The following is a 13,312-nucleotide window of genomic DNA, read 5'->3' on the forward strand; positions in this document are numbered from 1 at the left end:
ACACCTTGTTGTCTAGAACAATAAAGGAGATAGTGAGTCTCTGTTTTACTCTTATTAATTTTAATCAGATTAGTTTTTGAGTGATTTACCATTGAATTATTAGTATAAAGATTGTTGACTAACTGTATAAATGGTTTGGATAGGTTTGTCCGTTGATTTTTAAAAGTTTATAAACTATTGTCAAATGTCATTGCCAAATCGATAAAGAGAATTATGAGGTTCTTCCTATTTCTTTTTGCACCCTGGATGATGTTGTCTAAAATTGCCGTGTTCTCGTTACTACCTAGAGTCACCACCAGAAACTCTGTCAAAGGTTTATTTGAATGACAGAACTAAGCTTCTTCACAATGAAGTTAGTAAATAAATGAAGCAAAATAGGTTTTATTATAATGGGCCTCCAATTGTCAGTACTTTTAAGGCATTCCTGATCTTCAGATTTAGGGATCAAGACAGTTTGACTCTTTTTAAGAGAGTCTGGAATTGCAGACAATCTCAACCATAACAAGTAAAGACAAAGCAAGCATGTGACATTCCAAGTGGACGTCTTGGCTATCCTTCGATTTCATATTGACTTCCTCAATTATGGGGCACATTAATTCATACTCATCACTCTGCCCTGAATATTTTGAAAATCGATTTGCCTTATTTTTGGCACTGACAATTTCAGCATAAAAATTGGTTTCAAGCTCCTCTTTTCAGAGAGAGCACAAAAAAATGGCAGGAGCCCCATGATTTGACATTTTAACTGGCATCTGTTCTTTTGTATAGAGTATTTGAGTTTCTTCTGAATTTTATTCATTTAATTAACCCATCATTCTTTAGCCTTCTTGACCTTCCTCCCACCACTCTTAAACCTTTTTAAATCATGATTGTTTAATCTGGGATCCATTCTGTTCAAGTCGTATCCAGTAGTTAATAAGTTAGAGATGCATTCTACAAGTCGTAGTCCCAGCGCTCCGACCTCAGGATCACCTCTTTTACTCAGCGATTCCTCAGCCTTAGAAAGTTGGTCTTTATTTTGTTCCGATGCTTGGAACTACCTCTCCTGGGTCCTGTTAGTTGGGCCTCCCCAACCTGCCCTTCCATAACATTAAAGTCTACACCTACCGGAACACTGAGTCCTCTGGGCCTGACTCCTGGATTAATGTCCGCGTAGGAGACAGCGCAAAGTCTCTGGGGTCTTGATTCCGGCTCCCCACTCTGTGGAAACAGATTTATTGGTGGTCTTATTGGCTTCCATGTGGCGTTGACATTTTTCACAGATCACTGCCACGCACAACACTGCAGGAGATTTTTTTTCAGCCAGCACGCATCCCAACTGGACTGAAGTGGGTATTCAGAACCCATCATTCAAAATTCTCTTTGCATTGACACCTAACACTGTTGGGTATTGTGATCCCCGTGGATCAACGGTTTTCTCACGCTTTTTCTCTTTAGTCGATTTAGCCAGCCAGCAAAATCGCTGCTCCTGTATCTGATGAGGCTAGCAATATGCTTGATAAAAACACAAGCTACCACCTTAGTAACCCTCCAGGCAAGGCTTCCATGGGAGACCCAACCAAGAGAGTCATAGTTACTCCAGCCAAGTGAATCATATTTACTCCCACCAAGTACTTGACAGAATATGAGCATTGGCCTAAGAAAAACCAAGGAATCAAGCAGAAGTTGATATTGTAATGGAGCAAAACAATGATCAAGTTTGGTTGTGACCGAGATCGCTGCAGGAATCCAGCATTTGCAGGCTAAAGTAATTTCGGTGGGAGACCAACATCTGTGGTGGTATTGGAAATTAAAGACTGTGTTACAAGGCATTGCTAGAAAATGACTATTTTTGTGCAATATGGTCAGTATATCCAGAAATCCTAATCTATTAGAGGATTTTAATGTCTAACTATTACTTAACTCCTTTCTTAAACATGTTTTGAGAGGGCTTGGCTGCATTTGGAACAATTCTTCAGAATTGGTCATTACATCACAATGTGATAACCTTGGGAAGAAAGTGAATCCAAAATCTTTTCTCCCTCCCCTTTAAAACAACACCTCTCCCACATTCTCCCAAAGTAAATGTTAACACATTTCCAACTCAACATTGGTGTTTACTTGCTGATTACAGGCAATGTAAAGAAAGATTTGTTCTTCAAGGCAGCAGGATATTCTGGTGTAATATTGTGTGGCCTAGCAATGGGAATATAAAACGTGGTTGCACAGTCATTCTCCCTTTTTCTCCTCCTCCTCATCTACATTCTCCTCATGCCACAGGAGAAACAGACCACACCAATACATTAAGGAAGTTAAATGTTCAAAGATACCACCCTCCCATTGATCATAGCAATCAATCTCTTGTCAATTAATCTACAACAAACCCAGATATCAGGTGAGTAAGCACCATTTGGGGAGAGCTTTGTGAACCATGGGCCCCCCATATGCTTTTGAAGAATATCAGCAGGGTGTGACGCTACCTTTTTCACAAGCGTTATCATTTTGTTGCTACATAAGCTTTAGCTCAATTTGGTTTACCCATTCTTCCATTGCCACACTAAGGGTTCCATATTATTGCTATTGTTCACCTTTCCCCAGGGCTGTGACCAGCTATGGAGTAATTATGAACATAAACTAACTGTCTGAGGGGGTCGCACTTGTTACTGCTATAGAGAGACTATGGAATAAGGGGTTTAAGTTGTGTATCAGTGTATAATCTTATTATTAATCAATGAATAGCCCATGCTTCAGATTTGAAACAAAAACAAAGTACTGAAGAAACTCAGTAGGTCTGGCAGCATCTGTAGAGAGAAACACAAAGTTAAAGTTCTGAATTAATCAACCCTTCAGAACTGAAAGCAGCTGGAAAATAGTACTTGTGCTAATGAGGGGAGGCTTGGAGGTTGGGTGGTATAGATGAGAGAGAGTTAAATATATGAGATGGTGCCTCAAGAAAGAGAAAAAAATTGAGAGGCAAACAGAGAGATTGCTGATGATAAGGTAGGGTGAAGATAAATGCTGAATGTATGATAGTAGGAAATGTGAACAGATGAAAATGGGCCTTTTGTGTGGAGAACAACCAGTTACAGAACAGAACAAGGAACTGTCTCTTTGTACTCTACTCACTCCCCCTTTATTTGTTCAACCATCACCACCACCCCCACCCCACCCCAGTCCCGTAATCAACAGAAATACTACTTTTCGGTTCTGATGAAGGAGAGTTGGATTCAAGATTTTAAATTTCTGCTTTTGTTTCAGATTTCCAGTAATCTGCAATTATTTACAGTCATAGTTATACAGCATGGAAACAGACTCTTCAGTCAAACTCATCCATGCTGACCAGATATCCGAAACTGATCTAGTCCCATTTGCCAGCACTTGGCCCATTTCCTATTCATGTACCCATCCAGATGCCTTTTAAATGTTGTAATTGTACCACCCTCCACCACTCCCTCTGGCAATTCATTCCATACATGCACCACCCTCTGTGTGGAAAAAGTTGCCCCTCAGATCCATTTTAAATCTCTTTATTCAGGTAATCTGAATTGTTTTCTGACCTTTGAGAGACAAATAAATTCTGGCAGTGATGAAGTTTTAAATAATGAAATCCAGGTGTGGAACGTACCATTAGCATGTCACATTTAAGATATTCAGCAACCCAGCAGATCACTGCCTACTGCTTGGTTTCTGCATTCTGAAAGCATGTCCTGTTGCAAACCATATTTGTAAACCCATTTGTTGGCATTCTGTTCAAAACTCACTGTTACATTAGGCAAGTTGGGTTTCTTTTTAAGGGCTAGTTTCTCTGGGAGCAGAGCTGAACAAATGGATATCAAGAAATCAGAATGTCCCACAGTGCTGTCTGATTATGGTAACAGTCACAGTGGAAGCTGCGACATGATGACTTCCTGTGCTCTGATTATTTACTGCACTTGGAACAGCTTTTCATGCTTTCCTGTGTTTTACAGATGATCCTTGTCCACCTCATGTTGCACTGCTTCCCCAGATGCAGACTTTGGGCATGGGTTTCAGCTGGACCGGTGCTCGTTTCCTATATTTAGCATTGCATCATGATTGTAATATTAGTTGTTTTACTGTTAATTCTGACTAACAATCTTGTTACTTGATTCTTCAAGAGTACAAAAGATATTTCCAGAAAAGTCATCCCACCTTGTTCCCCCCCTCCCTGAAAAGCATCCAAGGGACTTGCGTTAGACTAATTCATGACAATTACAAGCAGTGTTAAAAGCCATTTTCAAAACCAATAAACTGTACTTCATCCATATTGAAATACCTGAAGAGTAAAGAAACAAATCTGGCTAGGGTAGATTATTTCACAAAGTCATTGTATCATTTACTAATTAGAAAATTTGAATAGAATGAAATCTAAATGTTAGCTGTTGTGTCTGAGCATTCTGAAGTTGGATCTCTGTATCCAGTAAATTTTTGTTTTAGTTTTAAAATGCATCCCTGAGGGGAGGAAAGAGATTGTTCTTGACCCTTCTGTCATTGGAATTGTCACATAAAATATTTCATGCAGCTCCGACTCACTTATCAGCATCTTGATGCAGTTTATGAAATATCCAGAATACATCTGCTCCTAATCTGAAGTTTCTTGTTGCCTGCTATTTTATATATGTTTTCATTTTCCAAATCAGAATCAAATGACCCAAATTCAGAGAAAGCAGTATTTCATTTTGTTCCTTAAAATGAGATCTATCCATTGCAAACTTTTTTATTTTCTGTAAACAGTTATTTAGGTTGATTCTCAAGTATTGCATTCTCTTAGCTCTTAAGTTGTTTTTTGATAATAACTCACTGATGATGAGGCTATGGAAAGATTGAGTTACATATTCACAATTGAAGCAAGTGGCTTGAGTCAGAAAATTCTCTACAGATCTTCCTTGGTTTTAAAACCTCCCTGAATCCAAGGGAGTGGGTTTCAGATAGGGTTAGGCCTCAAGAAGCAAAGTGCAGGTTGCCGAGGGGCCAGATAAGTGCCAAAGTAAGTTGGTTAGAAGGCACACCTTTGTTCTGAGTTCTCCCATTTTCCACTCACTTTCTCCCTGTGCCCTTCATGCTAAATCATCTATCCACACCGCACAGTTCATTACAACTCGTGACCTCCACCTACCGACAACCCCCCACCCCCCCATATCACAAAGCCATGCATCCTCATACCCTCCATAGCCATTCACCCAATTCACACCATGGGCAGATGCCAGATGCCAAGCGGAAATTAGATGCTGACATTCTGTCTCATTCCCACGTACTTGATAGTGAGTAAAGCTCTCACTCATAAAATCCATTACACGTTTTTAAACCACCTAAAGTTTTTAATTTCTGTTTGAAAACAATCTTCATCAAAGTCAATCTATGAAAACACTTTGCAAACTGTAATTTAAAACATGAACTCAAAACCAAGTTTACATAGTTTTAACTTTTGAAACTCAGCCAATCATGCATAAAGACATAATGAGAGTCCTCAGGGAAAAGTCAGTAAAGAGTTCAATTGAAACTGCATGAACAGTTTTTTTTTTAAGTTCTAATCTATGTCTGTTGATGAAAACAGACAAGCAGACAGCTTTATAACTCTCAAAGATATGGCTTGCTTATTTTTTAAAGATTAAAGATCAGGACATTTTAAAGAATTCTCCATGCTGCAATAAGTATGGGGATGTCATGCTTCCTTCAAAAATGTTGGTCTTCTTCAATTTGTAACCCATGCTGTCCCTCTGACCCAGCAGCAGCCTACATAGGATTTGTTTGAGTTTAGCACTCAGCTGAAATGTGCCAGCTAAGTTTGGGTTTCCTGTTTGTGTGGATCTCACTCCCCCCCCGTTACAATTGGAGAGGGACCTCCATATCCAAGTCCCACCTGCCATTTTAGAAGGTCCACAGAGCTTTCCTGACTCTGCCAAAATCTTGTTTTAGGAGTTAGTTAATTTTAGTAAAATATGCCTTACTGCCAATAAAATGTGGAGCTGGAGAAGCACAGCAGGTCAGACAGCATTGGAGGAGCAGGAAAGTCAACATTTTGTGGGTATGGACCCTTCAGGACTGGGGAGGGAGGAGGCACCTCAGAAATAAATGGGGGTGGTGGGGCTGGGGCCAAAGTAGGTGGGATGGTGATAGGTGGATGCAGGTAGGGGGTTGTAGGGATCGGTCAGTGGGAAGGGTGGAGCAGATGGGTGAGAAAGAAGATGGACACATTGTGTCAGGTCAAGGAGGCAGGGATGAGAGGGAGAGATGGACATGGGAATGAGGCTGGGGGTAGGGATATTTTGAAGCTGGTGAACTCTATGTTGAGGCCATTAATGTTGAGGAATATAAGGTGTTGGTCCTCCAGTTTATATGTGGCCTCATTTTGACAGTGGAGGCGGCCCAGGATAGACATGTCGCCAAGGGATTGGGAGGGGGAGTTGAAACGGCTGTGTCTACCCCTCCTTCTCATACCTACGTCCTTGACCTGACACAATGTGTCCATCTACCTTCTCACCTATTCACTCCACCATTCTCACTGACTAATCCCTACAACCCCCTACCTGCATCCACCTATCACCAACCCGCCTACTTTTCCCCCAGCCCCATCCCCCTCCCTCTATTTATTTCTGAGGTGCCTTCCCCCTCCCCAGTCCTGAAGAAGGGTCCAGACCCAAAACATTGACTTTTCTGCTCCTCTGATGCTGTCTGACCTGCTGTCCTTCTCCAGCACCACATTTTATCAACTCTGACTGACAGTATCTGCAATCCTTACTATCTCCTTGTTCTTAACAAACTTCTTAACAAACATTTATCATTGCCATTATTTGAGTGACAGTGGTAGCTGTAGTGTCCCATGTGGATTAAGATTACCCCCACCTTATAAATTGATCTATTATAACCAAATAACATTACTGTTCTCCCTCCCCACCATTTCATGGAATAGGTTATGTGAAATCGATCTGTTGTCTGCTCCCTTGGTCCCCTCAGTTGAGGTTGGTATGACGTACAGATTTTAATGGATCTTCCTGGGTTATACTGTGCGCATATCAGACATCGCTGATGTTTACTAACATCTCTTTCCATCCACCGCCCATCCTCCCTAACAGAGCGCTTCTCCCATGGTAGGCAGCTCATTCTATATTTTCAACAGATTCTATAGCTCTTTTTTTCCCTTAAATTGTTACCTGCATCCAATATTTCTTATTATTTCTTAATATTCCTATTGATGATGAAACAAACCACATTTACGGTTTCTATTTTTTCATGAGTTTTCCAAACATTCTTCCAATGTTCTTAACCAAAATCAAACATTCCTATCTGATTCCAGGCACGAAAAGTTCTTGCATGTTCTACAAATAGGTATCTCAGGTTTTCAAAAATAACTTCATAAATTCCATTAGACTTTGGATGTCTCAAAATATTCCAGATTGAAACTGACAGGTTTCCTTTCATATATAGTTTCTTAAGAACTTGTTACTTCCCAAGAAACTTCTTGTCTGTGTGTTTATCTTTGCTCTTGGCTGAACATTTAATGCTGAAATGCTTTGAGTGTTTGAAACATCAACTTTTATCAAATTATTTATCAATCCCAATTTGAGACACAATTATGTCCAGGGTAGGTTGTCTTAAACAATTCTTTTTAAATCAGAAATACAATGATTGGAGTCAGTTTAGGGTTCTCCCATTCTTGAGCACCTTGTTTCAGACGATAACGTGGTTTGATTAGTTGAGGCCAAATCTCTAAAAGATAAAACCTTTAATCTAAATTGGATGTCTGTAAATTTCCAAACCCCACACCTAGCAATATGGAAAGTGTATGGTGAAATTGAAAGAAAGCTACCAGCAGAAGGAACCCTGCTGCTCTGAGAAGGGCCATAGCCCAAGGTACCAGGTAATGTCATGTTGTAATTTTATTTTGTTTTTAAGAAACCGAAATTTCCTGAATTTCAAACTGACCTTGTAAAATTGATAATCCTTTCTTTGATTTTTGCTCACATTCCAATTGTCTTAAAACCTTTTAATTTTTTAAAAATCATATTGAGAACAGAAGAACATTTCTTGTATCTTTTTGTCGTTTTCCCCTATTAAACATTTTCTAAACTCGAGTTCAAATTGGATGTCTGCCATACAACAGCTTATCTTTGTTTTGGGAACAACCCAAGCTTGTACTTTAAATTAAAATTGAAAAGTACAGTTCACACCATTTCCAAATGTTGAACAAAAATTTTGAACTTCTTTCTCAAACTTCTATCTCTTGGCCTGTTTAGTAGTCTGGTTTCTGTATGCCCTAGCTATTTGGTGAATTTACTCAAATTTGCTTTATTATTTGTATTGGAAGTTGTTATTTGAAAACTCTTCTATGAAAAATCCCTCTATGGAGAGGAATCAGAAAGACATGGCAAGTGTTTCTATGATCTTCCTGGTAAGCTGTCGCCTGTTTTGTTGATATAGAAGTTGAGTTTTCTGAAAAACAATTCTCCAAGCTCTCCTTTGAACCGTAATTTCTGCTGCTCTTATCTTTTTTTAAGTTTCTGTCTGTTGACGAGCAGAGAGATTTTAACAATAATGGGAGATATGCCTCCAGTCTATCATGTTGGTAATTGACTCAACCCTCCCAAGGGTGACTTCTCTGGTTTGAGACTGACCTCACACATCCTATTTGAAGTAAAACATTCCCATACTCTGATCACCCACTGTGTGCAAAACCATTCTTTTGACTTCTGGTGATAATCCTCAAGTGATGCCACTAATTTGCCTACCAGTGGAACTGTTATCACTCTTGAGCCTCTTAAAAATATTTTGGTAAGCTCTAAAACTTTCCATTAACCACCACTTCTCTCCCACTGTGTAAGGCATCAGGTTTCCAAGCTTTGCTGCTTGATGATTTCTCAGTGCTGGTGTGAACCCAGTAAACATGTGCCAAACCATTTTCCATACCTCTAGTATCCTTCTGCAATGAAAAGGCATGTCATCTTAATTTCTTCTGGCTCAGGGAGATCAAACGCATTTTGGCTTTGATGCCATAATTGCTTGCTACAGTGTAAAAGGCTTAAAGTAACACATAGGGTTCGATATCCCAAATTAGATAATACTGCAGTCAGATTCCACTTGACTAGATACTCATTCCAAATGCCACAAAAAGATACTGCATGTTAACAGACTGGAAAGGTTTGTGACAATAACACTTAACCAACCTCGTTGTAAAGAGTACAAGAGGATTTGAACATGTGTGTGAATGAATCAATTCTGTCCTTTTTTTGCATTGGCTATCCACTGGGATGTGCACTGCTTTATGTTGAAACTTGGGTGGAGTACTTGCCAATGTTGATCTTTCTTTCCAGCCACGCTGGATCTTTCTACCTTCTGACCAGTGTGTTGTTCTCCCTGGCTGCAATCTATCTCACATACTCTAATTCCCACTGCAAGACCTCCTATAGTAGCAAGGGTTTTTACAATATAATTTTATTTTTATTTTTATTCGTTTAAAGGATATTGGTACCGGTGGCTAGACCAGCATTTATTGCCCATCCCTAATTGCCCAGAGGGCAGTTAAGGCAACCTTATTGCTATGGGTCTGCGGTCTCATGTAGGCCATCAGTTAAGGACAAAAATTACTCTTTCCCTAAAGGACATTAGTGAACAAGATAGGTTTTTCTGACAATCAGCAACAATTTCAAGGTCATCATTAGACTCTTAATGATGTTGCAGCAAATGTTCTGTGCTGCCATATAATGATATAAAGGATGTCTCAATTTTTAGAGATATGACTCGAATGTGTTGTGGCCAGCTTGTGTGCTAGGAATTTTTTTTGTGCATCTTCCCAGTTTCCAAACAGAATGAAGCAAGCAGTGAACACTTAGCCAGCTGTCCGCTCTCTTGAATGCTATATGAACACAATACAATTTTCTTGCTTAATTACCAGCAATGCTCATCTACCTGTTAAGTAGACAGTGGCAAATTAGATGGGCCAGCTGCAGTTTGGGCTAATGGCTTATTGAATGCTTCAGAAAAGCCACTGACCACACAGTGATGTTATGTGAATTGAGCTTCAAATCTCAGGCTTCACTTGAATACATTGCAATGCATCATTTTTACTTTTAGAGAAAAAAAACTGAAACAAGCTTTTTTAAAGAAGTACAATAACTTTGATTATAAATTGCACAAGGTTTGATTTTCTCTGTATAACTTGAATTGTATTTAATGGATTGTAAACTATTTATTCAAGGCTTTCTCTGATCTTATTTTGTAAATGCTAATACTGAGATTCACTGAATTATAATGCTGTATGACACTTAACTGAGATCTTAAAGACAGTAGTTTCATATATGGTACAAATTAATAAAATCTAAAGGACTTTGGTGAAAAGCACAATAAATTGTACAGTTTTAATGAATTATTGCTGCTTAGTGGATTGTAAGAGCTACACTTACTGACTTAACCTTCAGTTTTTAAATAAAATCATTGATATATATGGATAATTTCAGATCCACATAGATTTTGGGTGCAGTTGAGACTTTCAAGGTCCTTGTTGCCCTTTTCAACAAATTAAATGAAGTAGACTCCCGAGTGTTTTTGAATTAAAAGGGCTGATGAAATTGCACGACACACCTACACAATGATATGGACTTGAGTTCAAGCAAAAATGTATCAAGGAGGCAGAAGAGAGGCTTCTATCCTCTGGGGACCTGTGTTCAATCTGTGCTCTGGAAATAGTGATTAAAAGATCATATCTCTGAAATGGCTGTTGATGGAAAAGGAAAGCCATCCATGTAATCTAAATATGATCCCCAGTGAGCATCAGTTAATATGCGATTATAGATTCAATTAGGAAGCTTGCCAGAGCTGAAAGGAAGTGTCACCTGGTGCAATAGGGGATTCTTGTCTGAGGTCAGGGGAATCTGAAATGTCCTCTTCCTCTTTTTTTTTGGATTATCATTCATTGAGGATTAATAACGGATGAGAGGATAAACAGTCCTGTGCTTAAATGCAGATCACTAACATTTTCATCTGAAAGCAATACAACTTAAAGAACTTGCATTTATATAGAGCCAATCTGTATCCAGGTTTTCTTCAAACATTGTTTGCTGTCAGCCAGAATGAACAGAAATAAATTGGGTATCTTATCTATCAATTGAGTTTTGTAGGCGCTCTTCGCTGCCCTGAACACGACCATAAGATGTAAGAGAAATAGGCCATTCAGCCCATTGAGTCTTCACCATTCAGTGATATCATGGCTGATCTGAATTCCACGTTCCTGTGTTGTTTTTTCCCTTCATATTTTGCCTTTCCATCCTTTTTCCCTGAAGTATAGCCATTAATCTAACGCATCTGGTTCTGCAACTTCCATTACATGGACTATTATACATAATTTCTTCAGAAAAATTATAGTTTACCTGATCTGTAAGCTTGAAATTATGACCCCAACCCCACTCCATCCCATCCCAGACTATTCCTAAGGGTCATGTTAACAGGAGCTTAATGAAACCAAGGACTGAGTCCTGCTGGTCCGTCTAACCTGTCTCAAACTGTCATTATCCAGATGTTAATGGGAAACAGAGTACTGTCAGGAACTGACTGAAGCAGGAGCTGGTGCCGTGGGACTGTTCACAATGGGCCAAGGAGTGGCATTTGGAGTTTAATTTAGATAAAAGCAAGGTGCTACATTTTTTTAAGGCAAATCAGAACAGGATTTATACACAATGGTAAGGACCAGGGGAGTGTTGCCGAACAAAGAGACCTTGGAGTGCAGGTTCATAGTTCCTTGAAAGTGGAGTCGCAGGTAGGCAGGATAGTGAAGAAGGCATTTGGTACTTCTGCCTTTATTAGTCAGTGCATTGATTATTGGAGTTGGGAGGTCATGTTGCAGCTGTACAAGACATTGGTTAGGCCACTTTTGGAATACTCCTTTCAGTTCTCGGCACCCTGCTATAGGAAGGCAAGGATGTTGCCAGGGTTGGAGTTTTGAACTGTAGGGAGCAGCTGAACAGGCTGAGGCTATTTTCCCTGGAGCGTCAGAGGCTGAGGGGTGACCTTATAGAAGTTTATAAAATCATGAGGGGTATGGATAGGGTGAATAGCCAAGGCCTTTTCCCTAGGATGGGGGAGTCCAAAACTAAAGGGCATAGGTTTAAGGCAAGGGGGAAAGATTTAACAGGGACCATAGGGGCAACTTTTTCACGCAGAGGGTGGTGCATGTATGGAATGAACTACCAGAGGAAGTGGTAGAGGCTGGTAAATTACAACATTTAAAAGGCATCTGGATGGGAATATGAATAGGAAGGATTTAGAGGGATATGGGCTAAATGCTGGCAAATGGGACTAGATTAATTTAGGATATCGGGTCGGCATGAATGCATTGGACTGAAGGGTCTGTTTCCATCCTGTATATCTCAATGATTCAATGAGCTTGGTCAGTATTGGTGCGACCAACTCACACTTTATGACAGACATTGAAGACCCAACCAGAGTACATTCTCTGCTCTTTCAGCTAATTTACAGATAACTGCCACTGTTTTATCAAAGCAATCTATCTTGAAGGCTGTTAGATCTGTGTCAGAGTCTGACTCTTAATTCATTAATAAGCTTGAGAGCGACTTAACAGCATGTTCCACGTAAACCAAAATCGACACTCGTTCTGTCTCTCACTCGGGGTAGTGTCCTAATCCCTCTCCCCTTACTGAAATGGAGAAAAGATTTGAGAAGGCACGTGGAGAGCCAAGTTTTGTGGAGAGAAGTTACAAACCTTTAAATAACACAAATACGTGACCACCATGCACCACCTGACCCACACGTGACAGCGTCTGCAGATCACGCATTGGACATCTCAGTCATTGCGGAACCCATTAATCCAATGTGAAAACAAGTCATTCTCAATGGCATGGGACCACCAACCACAAAAGAGAGGCATCACATTCAAATAATTATCATGTATCTGTGGTAAATGTTGACATCTAGTGGAAATAGAAGGTATATCATGCGCAGAAATTTGGAACTGATGCAATGAAAAATTTCTTGCAGTCACACAATTCTGCAGCATAGGAGGAGAAGGCCATTCAGCCCATTGTATTGATGCCAAAGCTTTGAAAGAGCTATCTAATTAGTCCTATTCTTTCCCATATGCATTTTTAATAATTTTCTCTACTTGTCTGGCCGAAACATTTGTGTGCTTTGTCCCAAGCACTCTCTCTACCTGCAACCCCTTTACAATTGTACCCTTTATTTAATATTGTCTCTTGCTGCCAAAATGATTTGCTCATGCTTTTCTGCGTTAATTGTCATCTGTCACTGGTCTATGTTCACTCAATTTATCACTATCCTCTTCAGGACTCATGATACTTCCAAGTTCTGC

Source organism: Rhincodon typus, chromosome 3 (genome assembly GCF_021869965.1).
Source record: "Rhincodon typus isolate 14 chromosome 3, sRhiTyp1.1, whole genome shotgun sequence".
NCBI classification, from domain to species: domain Eukaryota; kingdom Metazoa; phylum Chordata; class Chondrichthyes; order Orectolobiformes; family Rhincodontidae; genus Rhincodon; species Rhincodon typus.